This window comes from Ostrea edulis, chromosome 1 (genome assembly GCF_947568905.1).
Source record: "Ostrea edulis chromosome 1, xbOstEdul1.1, whole genome shotgun sequence".
NCBI classification, from domain to species: domain Eukaryota; kingdom Metazoa; phylum Mollusca; class Bivalvia; order Ostreida; family Ostreidae; genus Ostrea; species Ostrea edulis.
Genome location: NC_079164.1, coordinates 82,222,353 through 82,234,852, shown reverse-complemented (window position 1 = coordinate 82,234,852; position 12,500 = coordinate 82,222,353). Strand labels below are relative to the sequence as shown.

The 12,500-nt window shown below is 38.5% G+C and overlaps 1 protein-coding gene across 1 annotated transcript in view; it reads right to left on the bottom strand.

Moving 5' to 3' along the window:
* The window catches only part of LOC125678656 (short transient receptor potential channel 7-like), a 139,341-nt gene that overhangs the window by 64,542 nt on the left and 62,299 nt on the right, over window positions 1–12,500 (bottom strand). The gene's annotated exons all lie outside the window — the stretch shown is intronic.

The window sequence follows — 12,500 nt, the reverse complement described above, 5'->3', positions numbered from 1 at the left end:
GAATGGTCAAAGAACAACGAAAGACAACTCTAAACAAACATCAAAATTGTAATAATTTAGTCAGAATTTAGCACGAAAAAGGGGAAAATTATCAAATAGTTATAATAATGATGATCATGAATTATAGTAGTATGCACTTACATGAGTCTTCCTCGATATTTTCTATGATGATACGCATTACGTAGAAATAGATAAAATGTACAAATAACATGTCAAGAGAAAAAAAGTTAATGAACGTAAACTTTTGTGACTCTGCACCTTTAGTCAAAGAAACTAGGTGTAAGTTTTTTTTAATACATGTATTGCATGTATATATCTATTAGGTTTTCATCATCTACAAGAAGATTATAAATTGTTTGACGATTGATTATCAATAAAAGGCACCAAAAAAAAAAAAAAAAAAAAAAAAAAAAAAAAAAAAATAAATAAAAATCCATGTTTATTACATTTTCAACAGTGAAATACTGAAATTTATCCATTGAATAAAAGTTGTTATTCACAGTGTGAAAATAACAACCGGGACTATTTGCCGGTTAATTTTATTTTACGTTATGTATAATTGATTTTCCATGGTTTTTTTTATTTGAATGCCCAAAAATGATTTAATTTTCACTTGGGGGGGGGGGGGGATTGCTTGTTCCGCCTATCAAAGCATAAAATGCTATGGTAAGTTATGTTGAAAACTTTTTCAAATACAAAATGTGAAAATTATAGCCCTATATAGTAGTGGGACATAAATGAGTTCGCAAAAATACCGTCACTGTAAACTTTCGCATACATCCTGCGTATTACAGAATGAGATATAAACATTCGTTGTTATCCTGAATAAAAAAGTGTTCCCGGTATTTTCTTCAGTTATTCTCTACTTTCGTTTCTGTGGGTTTTTTAATTATCCCCCTTTGATAAACATATATCGTCTGCATAACAACATGGCACTGCACGGCAAGGAATTGACAAGAGAGCATAGCCATAGCTTGCGACAATTGCGACCTCTGGTACCACACAAACTGCATGATTGATTAAATATATTGTTTAACGTCCCTCTCGAGAATATTTCACTCATATGGAACGTCACCACTGCCGGTGAAGGGCTGCAAAATTTAGGCCTATGCTCGGCGTTTATGGCCATTGAGTATGGAGGGATTTTTATCGTGTCACACCTGCTGTGACACAGGACCTCGGTTTTTGCGGTCTCATCCGAAGGACCGCCCCATTTAGTCGCCTCTTACGACAAGCAGGGGGTACTGCGGACCTATTCTAACCCGGATCCCCAGGGGATCAAACTGCATGAACATGACAACTCAAATGTATGGATACAATGCCAAACCCGACGTTGGATTTGCTGTGCATGTGGCCTCCCAAACGTCTAGTCATCATTGTTTGCACCTAACAGCTTTAGCTCACTTTCATCCAAGAGCTTTAGCTTCCTTGATGCAAGCAACGACAGTGTGAACGAACAAGCACTGGGAACGCCCCTCTTCACTTCATCACCCAAGAGGAGCAAACCTACCAAACATCAAGCCATTCACAGATACATGTATAGGATAGTTTCTTTGAAATTCCAAAGTATACGTGCCAAAAAGATCAGCTTATACAACTTGGTGGACTCGTCACAGCCTGATGTAATAGTAGGGACCGAGACGTGGTTAAAACTAGAGGTCCCTAACAGTGAGTTTTGTCCTCCAGGCTACACATTTAGATCAAGGAGAGACCGACCCAATGGATATGGAGGCATTATCATCATGACCAAGTCCACAATCCCTGCAGATGAAATATACAACTCCGACAGATCGGAACTGGCTACTATAGCTGTGAAGCGAGGGAATAAGCCACCACTGATTATTACAGGCTTGTACAGACCTCCAAACAACAATCAAGCACAAGCGAACCGGGTTTGTAGTGAAATCAGCGACATAGCCCACACACAGAAATACGTCGTTGTGGATTTCAACTTGTCGGATGTTAACTGGTCAGCACTTTCAATGTCTGGCAACAGCAACCCAACAACAGTAAACCAAACCTTCATAACAACACTCACTGACTGCGAATTACAACAAATTGTGGATTTTTCAACCAGGAGGGACGCCATACTTGACATGTTTGTTTTACAAACAGACCCTCCCTGATCAACAAAATCCGACCTCTTCCTGGACTCAGTGACCATGAAGCTTTATTCATAGACACCAATATAGAGGCAAAACATCAAAGACCATGAAAGAGACAGATCTACATTTGGAGTAAGGCTGACATCCAAGGACTCCAAAACGAAACCACATCATTTAGCACTGACTTTGTGGACCAACATGATTGTACCTAGCCAATTAATGATCTATGGTGCGAAATCAAGTCTGGATGTCAACACTTGCTTAACAAGCACGTGCCATAAAAGATGACCACCCAGCGTTACAACCAACCCTGGATAACAAGAGATCAAAAACAAATCTCAAGGCGAAAGAAGGCCTTTAAGAAATACAGAAAGTCCAATTCTACCAAGGACTATGAGAAATACCATAAACTGAAAACCAAGTCGCATGTTCTATGTAAAGAGAGATATAACAACTACATTTACAACATAGTCATGGACGAGAACTAGAAGCCAAAAAGACTCTGGAGCTTCATCAAAAGTAAAGGGACAGACGCATGCGGAGTTTCCTCCCTAAAGAAAGAAGGTGCGACTCACAGTGACAGTCGGATGAAGGCCGAGATACTCAACCAGCAATCCACTTCAGTTTTCACCACTGAAAACCCAGGCGAGCCTTTGCCAGTGCTTGGAGACTCACCCCATCCTACAGTCGGCAACATCACAGTCACCGAAAACGGGGTACGAAAACTTCTGGAACAACTCAATCCGCACAAAGCCACAGGTCCTGACGAGGTGTCGTCTCACCTATTGAAAGTCATTACCAGCCAGTTACTCCAGCCCTCACACTGCTATTCAGGTTTCACTTGACCAGGGGAAGGTACCAGACAACTGGAAAACAGCCAATATCACCCCCCCCCCTGTTCAAGAAAGGAGATAGGAGCACACCGAACAACTACAGGCCAGTGTTCCTGACCTCATTGTGCAGTAAAGTGCTGAAACACATAGTGCATAACCACGTCATACAACATATGGACCACCACCGGCTACTCACGGACTACCAGCACGGTTTCCGGAAAAGACGATCAACCGAAACTCAACTTATTCTCACCATCGACGACCTTGCCAGGAGCGTAGACGCCAGCGAACAAGTCGACTGATTCTTGATTTCAGTAAGGCGTTCGATAAGGTGCCACACAACAAACTCCTGCTGAAGCTTGACCACTATGGCATCAGAGGAACACTCCATCAGTGGATAGCGAGTTTCCTTATTGGACACGCTCAACAGGTGGTGCTCGATGGACAATCCTCAGCCCCCAGCACATTCATGTCGGGAGTCTCGCAAGGCACTATACTTGATCCGCTGCTGTTCTTACTTTATATCAACGACCTACCTGCAGAAGTGAAATCGACCGCCAGACTGCTCGCTGACGACTGCTTTTTATACCGTAGGATCAAGTCAGGTGAAGACCGGCGCATCCTACAACAAGATCTGGAAGAATTACAGAAGAGGGAATATCAGTGGCTGATGCAGTTCAATCTCGACAAATGTGAGGTCCTACATATCACAAGAACTCCACTACAGTCCAAGTATACCATCCACAGACAGGTACTGAACAACGTTGACTCCGCCAAGTACCTGGGACTGAACATCCATAAAACCCTCAGCTGGGACGACCACTAATCTCGGCTGAGATTCGGCTTGGCTGAATATTTGGACTGATGCCTTCAGCGAATCTCGGAGCAGTCCTTCATAATTCATGTCTGGAAATTTACTTTTAGCTTCGGCTGGTTCTAGCAATTAATGTGCGCTTAAATATTGTTTAACGTCCCTCTCGAGAATATTTCACTAATATGGAGACGTCACCACTGCGGCGTGTCGGTAAAGGGCCTATGCTCGGCGCTTTTGGCCTTTGAACGGGGAGATCTTTATCGTGCCACACCTGTTGTGACGCGGACCTCGGTTTTTGTGGTCTCATCCGAAGGACCGCCCCATTTAGTCGCCTTCTTCGACAAGCAAGGGGTACTGAAGACCTCTTCTAACCCGATTATTCGAAGATGGCTATAAACAGTGTGTAGTTTTCAAGAAAGCAATACCCCGTGTCACGAATCTTTGTGCTGTAATCGGTGGGCGCAGGGCAATAATATCAACAAACTCACATGGCCTCCACAGAGTCCAGACATTAACATTATTGCAAATGTCTGGAAAGTAATAAAACTTCGGATGTAGAGACAAACAAATGAAATCCGAAATGCCCTGAAGAGAGTTGTCCGTGACATTTGGAGTGACCTCCCTTTACATTACATTTAGAGCCTTTATAACAGTTTACCAAGGAGAATTACCCGAGGTCATATTACAAATCACTAACTCCATTTGCATGTGAATTTTCCGTTATTGATACAAAACAGGCGGTTTAGAATATTTCAGGTGTTACTGTGATTGACGTGACGATCGGCCGTTTTGCGAACTCATTTTTGTCACACTACTGTAGCTTTTTCTGGTATACATGACGTATTTTGTGTGATGTCGGGCCCAGATTTAAACTTTCCGGTACTTTCTGTCAGAGCGATTCAAAAGTCGATCTTGTGCTGTGAAGTAAACATCAGTCATTAGGCTTACATATGTAGCCTACATATATCTTCTGTTACCAAGATTCGTTGCAAACTCCACTTTGTTTTCAAATTTGATCAATAAAGTACATTAGAACCAAGATGGCGATTTCTCGCTTCGTCGGTGTGTTTGAAAGTGAATCCTCGCGCGATGCAAGTTATTTCTATTTATCAGTGTTTATACAAGGACAGGTAAACAGAAAATGCAATGCTTTTGTTGTTGAATATAGGATTTATTTCAGTAGTGAGACAGGATTTTTTTTAAAAATTATTTTCACTCGTGCTTCAAACTCGTGAAAATACCCCCCCCCCCTCCAAAAAAAAAAAAATCCTGTCTCACTACTGAGATAAATTCTATATTCAACAACAAAACATTGAATATCCTCTCTCTCTCTCTCTCTCTCTAATTAATGATTGTATCTTGTTGAACGTCTCTCTCGAAAATTTTTCACTCATCAAGACCGATAAAGGGCTTCAAATTTAGGCCTTTGCTCGGCGCTTACGAGCAGTGAGGGTTCTTTAGCGTGCCACACCCACTGTGACCTCCGTTTTTAAGGTAATCTCTGAGGACCCGTCACATTGGCACCTGATGCTGAGTGTTTAGTGATGGAATTGTCACTACCTGTTTTAACGACTGTCGCGACCAGGATTCGAACGCTCTAACCTCCAGACCACCGCGATGGTAGGATATATATAATTAAAGAATAAAAAAAACCCACAAAAAACGAAGAAACCCGTTAATTGTATTTTCTAGTCGTGTCGTATTTGGATTTTATAGTTATTCATTACAATAGGAAATCAATAAAGTAATAACGTACATCCCAGGATACTATACAAGCTTGAAGCATATTCAAACTGCATGCTGTTCCCGTGAGGATCCGGGTTAGAATAGATCCTCAGTATCCCCTTGCTTGTCGTAAGAGGCGACTAAATGGGACGGTCCTTCGGGTGAGACCGCAAAAACCGAGGTCCCGTGTCACAGCGGGTGTGGCGCAATAAAGACCCCTCCCTGCTCAATGGCCGTAAGCGCCGAACATAGGCCTAAATTTGAAGCCCTTCACCGGCAGTTGTGACGTCTCCATATGAGTGAAAAATTCTCGAGTGGGACGTTAAGCAAGATACAATCAATCAATCAAACTGCACGAAGTAGTAGTTACTGCAACAAATGACGTATAAAGTATATGTTTATTTGTTGTGTTTTGAATTTTCCCCTTAAATCATAACCAGTGCACGTGTACCTCTAAATTTCAATGAAGATTCAAATTTGTAAAACACGTAATTATTTGATAAAGAAACATGGACCGCTTGTGATACAGAGTTCTTGGTAGAAACAAAACGATGGACAGTTCTGTGGGTATTGTTTTCATGCGATAAGTCATATCGTCATGAATAATCTTAATTATGTCAGACCGAGTTACACAAGTCTTCAGAAAGCAGCGATTTCTCCCTTGAACTGCAAAATATCTATTCTTATTACAGAATAATCATACTGAAAATTCTGAATTATGTCAGACCGTGGCTATATAGTTACACAAGTCTTCAAGAAGCAGCGGACTGTTTCTTGAACTGCAAAATATCTAATTACAGTACCCTCACATATATGTTTGTGTTCACTGTATCATATTTATTCTTCTAGATTAAATGACTTATTTAAAAAAAAAAAGTGGTATATTAAAGTATGGCAACTGTAACCCAAAGAACAGAAGCAGTTTTCTTGGACGAGGAAAAATCATAAAATTGTAAATGTAAACATTGATGTAAAAGCCTTTTCTTCTGTATGCAATCTCCATATACACCGTCTGGCAACCTACAAACGCTGTTTGTGTAGGGAGGGGTCTCACATATATTTGTAATGATTGCGAACTTAAAGAGGAGGGGGGAAATGCCCCCAAAATGACCACGTCTATCATGGAAATACTCATCACAATAATGCATCTCAAATGTAATTCTTGTAGATCTAAATACTTGAAATACAAAGATTGATCACAAATATCATTGTACTACACTCTGTAACACATCGTTTTACTTTTGAACTGATCAATAAAATGGAATTACATGTATTACGTTTAGATTTTGAATCCCCAATTGTAGATGAGTTAAGAACATTCTGTGAGAATGAGGAGGAATTTAATGCAATCCGAAACTGTGAAACCACACACGATATCATCCTCTACATCAGTAATGACGCTAGAAATAGGTGACCATCATTTACAAGCCATGCAAACGAACCCCAATCCTTTTATCATGATTACCAGCCACACCCACTTATAAATACAACATTATGAGTTCGCGACGGCTTTTGTTATATAACATGTGGAAATGGCAGACGTTGTTTAACGACCAAGTGCATCAACACTCTGTCGAACATAAAAGTGACAAGATTTTTTAAAGAGATTTCTGTCTTTATTGACAATATTTCAAAGAAATACGGGAAAAGACATACATGCACTACATGTTGAAATACAGGCATATATGCACGGGTATTGGAGACGATTGTAAATATAGTGCAGAGTACTTTTTTTTCATACACACATATATAAAATTTTCATTAACTTCAAGTATCTGTGCGTGGATGCAATTTTTGTAGGTAACGAGTCTTTTAAATTGTCCTCTAATAATACTAGTCTACTGTTCACAAGGACATGATCTTAGAAAAAGAATTTTGGTCTTTTAATTTAAAAACAAGATGTGTTTGTGAAACACAAATGCCCCCGATAATGGCCAATTCCAAAGATGGTCAAGGTCACAAGGACAAATATATTGGTACCAGTAGAAAGATCTTGTCACAAGAAATGTTCATGTGAAATATGAAAGCTCTAATATTTACCATTTAGAAGTTATGACCAATGTCAATTTTTTAAAAAGTAGGTCAAATGACAAGGTCAAAAGGTTTAGTACCAACAAAAAGGTTTTATCACAAAGAATACTCATGTGAAATATCCAAAGTTAAAGTTTTTAAAAAGTATGTCAAACTCCAAAGTCAAGGGTAAAAAATGTTGGTACCTACGGAAAGGTCTTGTCACAAGGAATACTCATGTGAAATATCAAAGCTCTAGCACTTACTGTTCAAAGTTATTAGCAAGGTTAACGTTTTCAAAAGTAGGTCAAGGTCACAAATGTTAGTACCCACGAAAAGGTCTTGTCACAAGGAATACTCATGTGAAATACCAAAGCTCTAGAACTTATTGTTCAAAAGTTATTAGGAAGGTTAAATTTTTCAAAAAGTAGGTCAAACTCCAAGGTTCACAAGGTCAAAAATTTTGGTACCCATGGAAAGGTCTTATCACAAGAAATACTTCTGTGAACTATTAAAATTCTAGCACTTACTGTTCAAAAGTTATTACCAAGGTTAAAGTTTTCAGACAGAATGACAGACATGACAAAAACACTATGCCCCCCTCCCACTGCTGATGTACCGCAACCGGTCAAAAATTTGGAATTACACACATATGACTTTGAAATCTTATGTATCTGAGGTCACAAAAAAGTTTTTGAAATGACCTTTACCTTCATGTAAATGCCCATGGAAATAAAATAATGTAGCATTACGTTGGTCATTTTAAGGATTTAGATAGACACGTAAACGAAGGTGTACTTCTAGAATTAAAAAATGCATAGAATTTGAAAAGAAAAATATTTGTACAATAAAAAAAAGAAAAGAATGAATATCGAGAGAATGTCCACCATCTGTCTAGCAAGTTCGATTGGCTTTACCGCGCAAAGACCTCGGGCAGGCATGTTTCCCAATGCAATATTCAGTCAACAACCTATTATTGTTAACATTTTTGATGAAATTATTCATATAATTTATTTTGTAGTGATTATCTAGAATGCAATATCTAACATATGTTGCTCAACCTTCTCCGGCGAATAAGGCCATTCCAAGTTTGTTTGGATGTTTAGCACCCTCTTAGGAACCAACCCCCAATAACCATATTCAGACTAATAATAAAATTGTTAATAGCAATTGAGTATTTTGTCCCTAAATAACTTTTGATCATAATCAATGCACTTTTTTTCCAACTAAAGTTGAACTATCGTATTTTTGTATTTAGTTCTGTCACTGTAATCTTAATCTAAGCTCTCTTTGATACATGTATATAATGCAGACTAATAGACTCAGTGCCTGAGATGTATGTATAACACTCACACGAATTTGTAACTGTTCGGCCAGTAGTGCTTTTCTCCATTCAAAATTTCAAAACCTGCTTGTAGGATTGTAGTGATAAAGTCAACTTTCTGTTTGTAGGATTGTAGTCATAAAGTCAACTTTCTGTTTGTAGTGATAAAGTCAACCTTCTGTTTGTAGTGATAAAGTCAACCTTCTGTTTGTAGTGATAAAGTCAACCTTCTGTTTGTAGTGATAAAGTCAACCTTCTGTTTGTAGGATTGTAGTGATAAAGTGAACCTTCTGTTTGTAGGATTGTAGTGATAAGGTCAACCTTCTGTTTGTAGGATTCTAGTGATAAAGTCAACTTTCTGTTTGTAGGATTGTAGTGATAAAGTCAACCTTCTGTTTGTAGGATTGTAGTGATAAAGTCAACTTTCTGTTTGTAGGATTGTAGTCATAAAGTCAACCTTCTGTTTGTAGGGTTGTAGTGATAAAGTCAACCTTCTGTTTGTAGTGATAAGGTCAACCTTCTGTTTGTACTGATAAAGTCAACCTTCTGTTTGTAGTGATAAAGTCAACCTTCTGTTTGTAGGATTGTAGTGCTAAAGTCAACTTTCTGTTTGTAGGATTGTAGTGATAAAGTCAACCTTCTGTTTGTAGGATTGTAGTGATAAAGTCAACCATCTGTTTGTAGTGATAAGGTCAACCTTCTGTTTGTAGTGATAAAGTCAACCTTCTGTTTGTAGGATTGTAGTGATAAAGTCAACTTTCTGTTTATAGGATTGTAGTGATAAAGTCAACCTTCTGTTTGTAGGATTGTAGTGATAAAGTCAACCTTCTGTTTGTGGGATTGTAGTGATAAAGTCAACCTTCTGTTTGTAGTGATAAAGTCAACTTTCTGTTTGTAGGATTGTAGTGATAAGGTCAACCTTCTGTTTGTAGTGATAAAGTCAACTTTCTGTTTGTAGGATTGTAGTGATAAAGTCAACCTTCTGTTTGTAGGATTGTAGTGATAAAGTCAACTTTCTGTTTGTAGGATTGTAGTGATAAAGTCAACCTTCTGTTTGTAGTGATAAAGTCAACCTTTTGTTTGTAGGATTGTAGTGATAAAGTCAACCTTCTGTTTGTAGGATTGTAGTGATAAAGTCAACCTTCTGTTTGTAGGATTGTAGTGATAAAGTCAACCTTCTGTTTGTAGGATTGTAGTGATAAAGTCAACCTTCTGTTTGTAGGATTGTAGTGATAAAGTCAACCTTCTGTTTGTAAGATTGTAGTGATAAAGTCAACCTTCTGTTTGTAGTGATAAAGTCAACCTTCTGCTTGTAGGATTGTAGTCATAAGGTCAACCGTCTGTTTGTAGGATTGTAGTGATAAAGTCAACCTTCTGTTTGTAGTGATAAAGTCAACCTTCTGTTTGTAGTGATAAAGTCAACCTTCTGTTTGTAGTGATAAAGTCAACCTTCTGTTTGTAGGATTGTAGTGATAAAGTCAACCTTCTGTTTGTAGGATTGTAGTGATAAAGTCAACTTTCTGTTTGTAGGATTGTAGTGATAAAGTCAACCTTCTGTTTGTAGTGATAAAGTCAACCTTTTGTTTGTAGGATTGTAGTGATAAAGTCAACCTTCTGTTTGTAGGATTGTAGTGATAAAGTCAACCTTCTGTTTGTAGGATTGTAGTGATAAAGTCAACCTTCTGTTTGTAGGATTGTAGTGATAAAGTCAACCTTCTGTTTGTAGGATTGTAGTGATAAAGTCAACCTTCTGTTTGTAAGATTGTAGTGATAAAGTCAACCTTCTGTTTGTAGTGATAAAGTCAACCTTCTGCTTGTAGGATTGTAGTCATAAGGTCAACCGTCTGTTTGTAGGATTGTAGTGATAAAGTCAACCTTCTGTTTGTAGTGATAAAGTCAACCTTCTGTTTGTAGTGATAAAGTCAACCTTCTGTTTGTAGTGATAAAGTCAACCTTCTGTTTGTAGGATTGTAGTGATAAAGTCAACCTTCTGTTTGTAGGATTGTAGTGATAAAGTCAACCTTCTGTTTGTAGGATTGTAGTGATAAAGTCAACCTTCTGTTTGTAGTGATAAAGTCAACCTTCTGCTTGTAGGATTGTAGTCATAAGGTCAACCGTCTGTTTGTAGGATTGTAGTGATAAAGTCAACCTTCTGTTTGTAGTGATAAAGTCAACCTTCTGTTTGTAGTGATAAAGTCAACCTTCTGTTTGTAGTGATAAAGTCAACCTTCTGTTTGTAGGATTGTAGTGATATAGTCAACCTTCTGTTTGTAGGATTGTAGTGATAAAGTCAACCTTCTGTTTGTAGGATTGTAGTGATAAAGTCAACCTTCTGTTTGTAGTGATAAAGTCAACCTTCTGTTTGTAGGATTGTAGTGATAAAGTCAACCTTCTGTTTGTAGGATTGTAGTGATAAAGTCAACCTTCTGTTTGTAGGGTTGTAGTGATAAAGTCAACCTTCTGTTTGTAGGATTGTAGTGATAAAGTGAACCTTCTGTTTGTAGGATTGTAGTGATAAGGTCAACCTTCTGTTTGTAGTGATAAAGTCAACCTTCTGTTTGTAGAATTGTAGTGATAAAGTCAACCTTCTGTTTGTAGGATTGTAGTGATAAAGTCAACCTTCTGTTTGTAGGATTGTAGTGATAAAGTCAACCTTCTGTTTGTAGGATTGTAGTGATAAAGTCAACCTTCTGTTTGTAGGATTGTAGTGATAAAGTCAACCTTCTGTTTGTAGGATTGAAGTGATAAAGTCAACCTTCTGTTTGTAGTGATAAAGTCAACCTTCTGTTTGTAGGATTGTAGTGATAAAGTCAACCTTCTGTTTGTAGGATTGTAGTGATAAAGTCAACCTTCTGTTTGTAGAATTGTAGTGATAAAGTCAACCTTCTGTTTGTAGTGATAAATCCAACCTTCTGTTTGTAGGATTGTAGTGATAAAGTCAACCTTCTGTTTGTAGGATTGTAGTGATAAAGTCATTTTTAAGTACCAGTCTGCCCTAGTTACTAGATATTGACCAAACTGAGATGTACTTTTGAAGTTCTCTCTGACCCTCAAATATGTTTGGGAAAAAACCCACTTGCTTGTTCAATTTCTTTATCATTTCTTGAATCAGATGGATAATACATGATTACCCTCAAATATATCAATGCAATCAACTAAAGACAATGAGCACCCTACCTCCACCCCACCCCCGAGTTTGTAGGTGCAATGACACCCCATCCCCGAGTCTGTAGGTGCAATGACACAGGGATGTAGAAATACGATATGTATGGCTTCCTTAAGCAGAGTCCCGGGGAAATTCCTGTCACTGGTCAGAACAAGTGATTCAAATAGTCCCGGGGAAATTCCCGTCACTGGTCAGAACAAGTGATTCAAATAGCCCTGGGGAAACTCCTCTCATTGGTCAGAACAAGTGATTCAAATAGTAAGGGAAATGTCTGTTATGATGTAACTTTCAGAGCATACCAATTGAAACTGATTGTTTACTTCTACACGAACCTAATCCCATGGGGATCTGGGTTTAAATATGTCCTCAGTACCCTTTGCTTGTTGTAACGGGCGATTAAATGGGACGGTCCTTGGGATCCGTGTCACATGGCCTGGCTAGTTGTATTTGGCGCGCCCGCGTGTCACAATTTTTCGGACGAAATTTTATCGCTTTTTAAAGCGCTAAGCGTAGCTGTGCTGTA